Genomic DNA, 6,871 nt, shown 5'->3' on the forward strand with positions numbered 1-6,871 from the left:
TCTCAGCTCTGGTGCTACAAGAGTGACTGCCAGAGTGGCTCTTCAATGATCAGATCAATTATCTCCTAACATGGAGATTACCTGTTACAATCCAAGAGTTGTTTTCCTCGTGCCTTGAGTTGGATGAGACTCAGACACTTGGGCAGTGATGTCTCAGGATGCACCTCTGTGTTTGATTGAGACACAGAGAATTCTCCCGAAAAAGGACTCTTAGGAAATTCTTTTCTTTTTCTTTGCAGATGTGTCCATGGCAGAACTACTTGCTTCAATAGCACAGCTCTCCTGCACAGGTGACTGACTGCCAAATGATTCACACTGTAGCAGAGACAACATAAAAGTTACTCCTGATGTCTCTCTTGACATTTGGGATACTTCAATCTCATTACAAGGTGTGCATTAACTCATCACCTATTTAGAGAGTTAAGAACCAGCTGAGACGTTCAGTATTTTGACATCCTGACATCTTTTTTATCACACTTTTAGTCTTGTCATCTGTAAGCAGTTTTACCATCCCATTTGGGTGTTGTTTGGGGAAGCATTTTAAAAATGTTGCATGTTTCTCAACTACAATAGGATAAATGCCATACAAATAATGGATACCAGCAGATATGAAGTCTTTGTTCAAAGCATTGTCCCTTTACTAAGATGGAAAGTAACATGTCCTCTGACTTAAGGGGTTTATTTTACTGCTCTGATGCCATTGTGTTAGTCACCCTAAATTAGATCAACTAAAATATCAGGTATAAACTTTTAAATACCTCTTAGATTCACTCCAAATATTTTACAATAGTTACTGAATTAAATTCTTTTTAAGTTGTCACCGTATTATCTCAAGACTCCTTTAATATTTTGGAGGACAGTAAAATAAAGATGCATCAAACTCTTTTTCATTTAACATCCATGGAATTAATTTTTAATTGCTATTTAAAGCGGGATGATGAGCTAGAAGATGACATATACACCAAGGTTTAACCAGGATTGCCACACAGGTTACATTAACAAAGAAGCCACCCACACAACAAAAAGGTAGAGGTAAATCACATTGCTGAAGGACATAAATTGTACTTGCAATGGATTCACATGAAACACTGATGTGGGTTTTATTTGGCACACCATAGCCAGATGTTGGCTAGAAGCACCAGCAAACCTCAAAACAAAGGATTAAATGCTCACTAAGTGAGCAGTCACCTACACACAGGACCTGCTGGACCGGTGATCTAACCACAGAGAAATGGTACTTGGAGCCCACTAAGTGGGAGCAGGCAGAGGCATGAACAAGGTGAAGATATGGTCCCGCTCCTGCTACTTACCATTCAGAGCAAGGCTGTGTGAGATAGCTGCAAGAACATGTAGTAACTGAAGGATGCATTAGGCCAGCAGTGTGTACCTGCATGCCCATGGCCAGGAGGAAGAGGGGGAGGCACTCTGCGTCACATGCCTCTGAGTCACTGTGCCTTCTGGGCCAGTACCCTGGGATGCAGTTTACAATCACCAGGACCTAACTTTTAGTCATCAAAGTCATAAAGAAGTGATGCCTGAGCAGATCCAAGGAAGGCACCTGAAGTCAGAATGCAATCAAAGAGAGGTTAAGGGTAAACAAAATCCAGATGGGGTTTGAATAACTATACTTCAACATAAACCAATGAAAATTTTATGTCAATCTTTTTTTCATTCTTCCCCTTTTAATAATTGTGTGGTGGATGTAGTGCTAAGCTGATATGCATATTAGAAAAAAATGCTGGAAGTTGAAATATGTGGTAGATGAGCAAGTTTCAGCAGAGCCACATGGAGAAGCAACTTTTAGTCTAGCTACCTAGATTAATTTTATAAGCACTTGTATGCACAGGTGATACGGATGCACTCATGTACTTCACGCACAAAAACTAATTAACTGGTATGAGGGCAATATTAAGGAGAAGTCCACATGTCTTAACGCTAGCAGACCAACGCAGCTATTAATTAAAATAATGCTCATATTCTGTAACCATTCCTACATGATCTGCTGTTCCCTTTTCTCTGTGGCATCACTAAAGATAATGGGGACTTTGAGTCTGTACGTTACAATCAGGAAGAAAAGTACGCCTGTGTAACTGAAGTATGGATTTTATTTCATGAACTAATGTCAGTAATGTCAAATGTCAAGTTCCTTGACCTCACTGCCTTATCTTGCAGATTTTATATGCCCGATCTCATAGTGCATGCTTCTTTGCATGGCAGCTTTTCAAATTATTATATCAGTAAATTATCTGTAAGCTGAAAAATTCACCTTCTTTCACTTGAAATTGGTGGAGTTGCTCTGTCTGTGGACTGTGCAATCTTCACTGCATTAAGGTTATTAAGTGCTCAAGGTAACAGTTTTGAAGCTGATGAGGTCATTTTCTTGATGGTTCCTCCCTGAGGGAAAAAAAAGCCATGCTAGGGAAGGAATTTTCTGGTGCTCGTTTTTCTAAAATGGTCCCTTCAGGATACTTCCACTTGCTTCAAATTAGGGGAAAAAACTTGTTCATTTTGCAAAGGAATGGACCAATGTAAAATGTTACAGTCCCACAGAAGAGTCAATGTAAAGTCAGACAACTTCACTTCAGCTGTTATAAAGGTTTTTTGAACTTCCATTAGCCTTTTGCTGACATGCTTTTGAGGCTTCACAGACCTCTCTGCTCCATGAGAGATCTGTAGAAACAATAAAATCTAGGTAGTGGATCACAATAAAAAATTGGAAAGTTAGTTTTTTAATTATTCCTGAATGTGACCCTTGGGTGCTTACACACACTAGCCTTGAAGCTTATTTACGTTTAAAAATTATTTGTCCTAACACAAAACACACGCTAATTTTTCTTTGGAGTCAACTGAAATCTTAAATCATTACTCTGGGGACAGGGCCCAACAAATTGTTTCCAGTATGCAGGAGAAAAGATGAAATTAACATTGAATATTCAAGAGAAAGCTAGTTTCACAGTAAGCATATGGTTAATATGGGCTTCCTTTTGGAAGCAAATATGGGTCAAGTCTTGGCTGATGCAGAAGGACAAGGAAGATGCTCTTCTTTTAAGATGTTTGTAGTACTTCATCACTACTGAAAGAAATTCTGTGAATTTGTAGGGCAGAAACAGGAAAGTTTACAAGCAGTACACCATAATGGGAACTCATGACACTGAGATTGGCACGAATGAATGTAGAAGATAAACTGGACTTGACTGAGGCTTTATTTTCCCTTCTTTCATGTAAATATTGTTTCTTTGAAGTAACATTGGCAAAAGCAATTCAAAGCTCAGCTACAGTGTACACAGCACTGGTATTTCTTTGCAGCAACTTTTGTTGTAATAAAAAAAAAAAAAGTAGGACCTTTTACCTTGAAACAGTTCTTTTCATCTTCAAAGCATTTTCACAAATACATTCTAGCTAATCTAAACACCCCTTTAATGCAGTTAAGGTTGATTATCACCATGATTATGACTTTACAGGAGGGACAGAGTTTAAATTACTTAAATGTGTAAAAGTATTTGATGTCAGAAGAGGTATTAAAACTCAAGGGTCACTAAGTCCTAATTGTCTGCTCACACTAGATCTTCTCTCAACTTTGGTTTCCACTGTAAAGAATTATCTTCTTGTAAATAGACTGTTTTCTATATTGAACTAAATATTATATTATTTGTGTATTAAAGTGTTTCTTACACTAATAAGAATGTTTCAGTTTATTTGACCAAGATTTCTAAGCTCTGTGAGGCATATGACCAAAACTATTAACATAGTTGCAGGAAACTTAAACTGTCAGGTCTTCCCAGACTTCTAAGGACAGGGTTTTCAGGCACTGACTACATGTGGATTTTCACCAAAATTTTCACAAAAAATGACATAAAAAATTACTTTACATTTAAGTTCGAAAGGCCTTCATCTGATATATAAACTACTTATTTTCATCTAAGGGTTCTTTTGTATTTTATGAATGGTGTAATGTGTAAATGAAACTTAGTTTTTACACATTATTTTAACTTAAGATAAGAAAACACTGTCCATGAGACACAGACAACTGAAATAGTGAGAAATCAAAGCAAACAGATTTCAAGTAATTGTGCATTTATTTTATTTTTGAAAAGGCAAAACGTTTTTTATTTAGATAACTGGATTTACATTCCATCACTTAGAACATGAAGTACAAAGTTCAACTTCTAGGAAAATACAAAGCTATCACTTTATTTCAAGGTTTTCTATAATGTCATAAGTGGAATTGTGAACTGAAACTGCAATTTCTACAGGAACTCTCTAACCTGTGTCTTTTTAAGAAAGTACGTTCATCATGTTTTTCTGAGCATCGTGGTATTGTTGGGGTGGTGTTTGATTACCTGCTTCCAAATCCAAATGGCTGCTGCAGAAAACTGACTTCTCACAATGATAAATGCTGTGTTAAAAAATTCTAGATTATATCTTACTGATGAACAGTCACTGTACTGGATTCCACCTCTCAATCCTATCATGGGATTTTAATTTTAAGATATTCAAAACTGAGAAATAAAAAAACATATGGTCTACAGAAATGAAAAAATTTAAAAATGTTAATTTCATAGAGCACCGTTTCTTACCTGTTATTGATTAGTTAAATCATTCAGAAGGCTTAAATACATGTATTCCTTAATCCAGGTTATAAAATGATATAAGTAATGGGAACTCATTAACTGTTGATAAACAGCTCACTTGAAGAAGTGCAAAATTTCATATTGATACAGGTTTCTCTTCCAGCAAACTGCTAAATTGAAACTCACATGGCATTAAATGTGAAAAGGTATTTAGTTTGTCTGCAAGACTGCAGTTTTTCAGCTCCTTTTCTGATTCTGAGCCTAGGCTATTCATCCATTGTCTGGACTGCACCAAAACAGTGGCTCAGATCAGCCATCTTCAGAAACTCCATCTAATGAAGCTCCTTTTGAGCTTCCATCTCAACATTTCTTGAACTATTTCTGTCATTAACAATTCAACATGAGTAGGCTTTTCTGCTTGCTGCTCACATGTAATGTGGATATATGGAAAGCTTTATGCAGAGAAATACTCCTACAGAACACACACAGGAACAGAGAATCCACAGGCGTGAAGTTGGAAAGCTGATTCCACTCTGGTCAGCTACAGTATCAAGCTCCCACGAACGGCCTGTGTAGGAACAGCCAGCATGTTTTAAACAGAACTAAGAGCAATTGTCTCTGAGAGTTTAAATAGTGAATACTTCCACACTATTTAAGCAAAGTGAGCTCTCATATTCAAAAAGCAAATAGATTGCACATAGTTGTGGTAAAAGAGGAGTACTGCAACACAACTGACACAGCTTCTTGTAAGCAATGGATGAACATTGTAGTAGAATTAAACAGAAGGAATTGCCAAGAATTATTCACTAAGAGATTCTGTACACTAAGTGTAGAACGTATAACTTCAGTGCAATGAGAAAAATGCGGTAAGTTTCAGACTTAGCATGGTATTATGGCTACACACTGCAGAAGAACTTATCTGTAACTTCACCTGACAAACTGTAATTTCACACTGAAGAAGTTAAGATGTAACTTTACCCACATCCTTCTTTCTCCCTTTATTAAACTACAATTTTCCAAAACTATATTTCTCATCAGTACAGTCTACACTTTGAACTGCAGTAAGAAGGCTTCAGCCCTGGTGACAAATATCTCAGCAGTGCATGAAGATCTCTAACACACACTGAAGACAAGAGGATAAAGTGTTTAAAGCTGCACAGATAGCACATTCCAGCTGAAGCACAAGTTCAGCATTAGCTGCTACTGCCTCAGATTATCAGGAATATTCTTTTCCTCTTGGTATACAAAGAACTGCCTCAAGATCTTAGCAGCTAAAATCTAGGACGTATGTTCAGTGATGAGTCTGAGTCTTCATGTACCAGCAGATATGTGACATTTCTTTAACAGGCAGGTAGCACTGAGGGCATGTGAGAATGGCATGTCTGGGTGCCCGAGGCGTCTCCAGTAGATAATGTAGCTTTAAAGAAAATATGTGAAACACTTTTTCATACTTCCAATTAACAAGGTAACAGCTATTTTTGAAAGCTCTACATCTGATTTTTATACCTACCGATAGAAGCAAAATATATAAACACATTGATGTTTCTCAAAATGCAGGATCGTGTTGTGACAAAACAAATGTTCCACTTAAATTAAGAAAAATACCACAGGTAGGAAAATTGTAATTATAATAAAATAGTTTTTACCTTATTCTATCACTTGAAGTTCTATTTAGCTTGGAGAGCTAAACATATATACTTTTTATATATGTGTACTTCAGAAAGGATTTCCCCTTCCCCCCCAGACATGCTTCGGTTTGTTCTCAGAGTCATTTTGGGGTATTGAAAAGATCACCCTCAATTCCACTTCTGTTGACAAATTAATGAATTTGGGGCGGGGAGTCAAGTAAACTGCTGTGTCTCCAGAAACACGGGAGGGAGGTCTGACCGGGATATGAACCGTCTGAAAGTTAAGTTTCCAGAGAGACCGAGCCAATGCTTAGCATTTTGAGAACATACCTGCACCTTTAAGTAGACAAACCATTGCGATCACACCAACCGCAGCACCGCTCCGGTTCCAAGCAGCGGAGGCTCCCGGAGAGTCACAGGTAAACGCGCAGGTCAGAAGGATTAAGAAGAGAGCAGGACGTGTGCTCAGGTTGCGAATTCAAGAGGTATTAAAACACGGCAGCATTCTCACTGACTGAACAACGAAAGCGCTCCCGAGGCGAGAGCTCTGTGGGGAGCAGCGGGGACACGTCGCTCCCGCGGGCCGGGCCCTCAGCACGGGCGGGTGCTGCCCCCCAGCGGCGGGAAGCGTGCCTTTCCCCCCACCCCCTCCCCCCGGGGCCGTGCCCCGCC

The sequence above is a fragment of the Pipra filicauda genome, unplaced genomic scaffold (genome assembly GCF_003945595.2).
Source record: "Pipra filicauda isolate LSUMZ 115617 unplaced genomic scaffold, ASM394559v2 scaffold632_size202167_pilon, whole genome shotgun sequence".
In the NCBI taxonomy this organism is placed as follows: Eukaryota; Metazoa; Chordata; class Aves; order Passeriformes; family Pipridae; genus Pipra; species Pipra filicauda.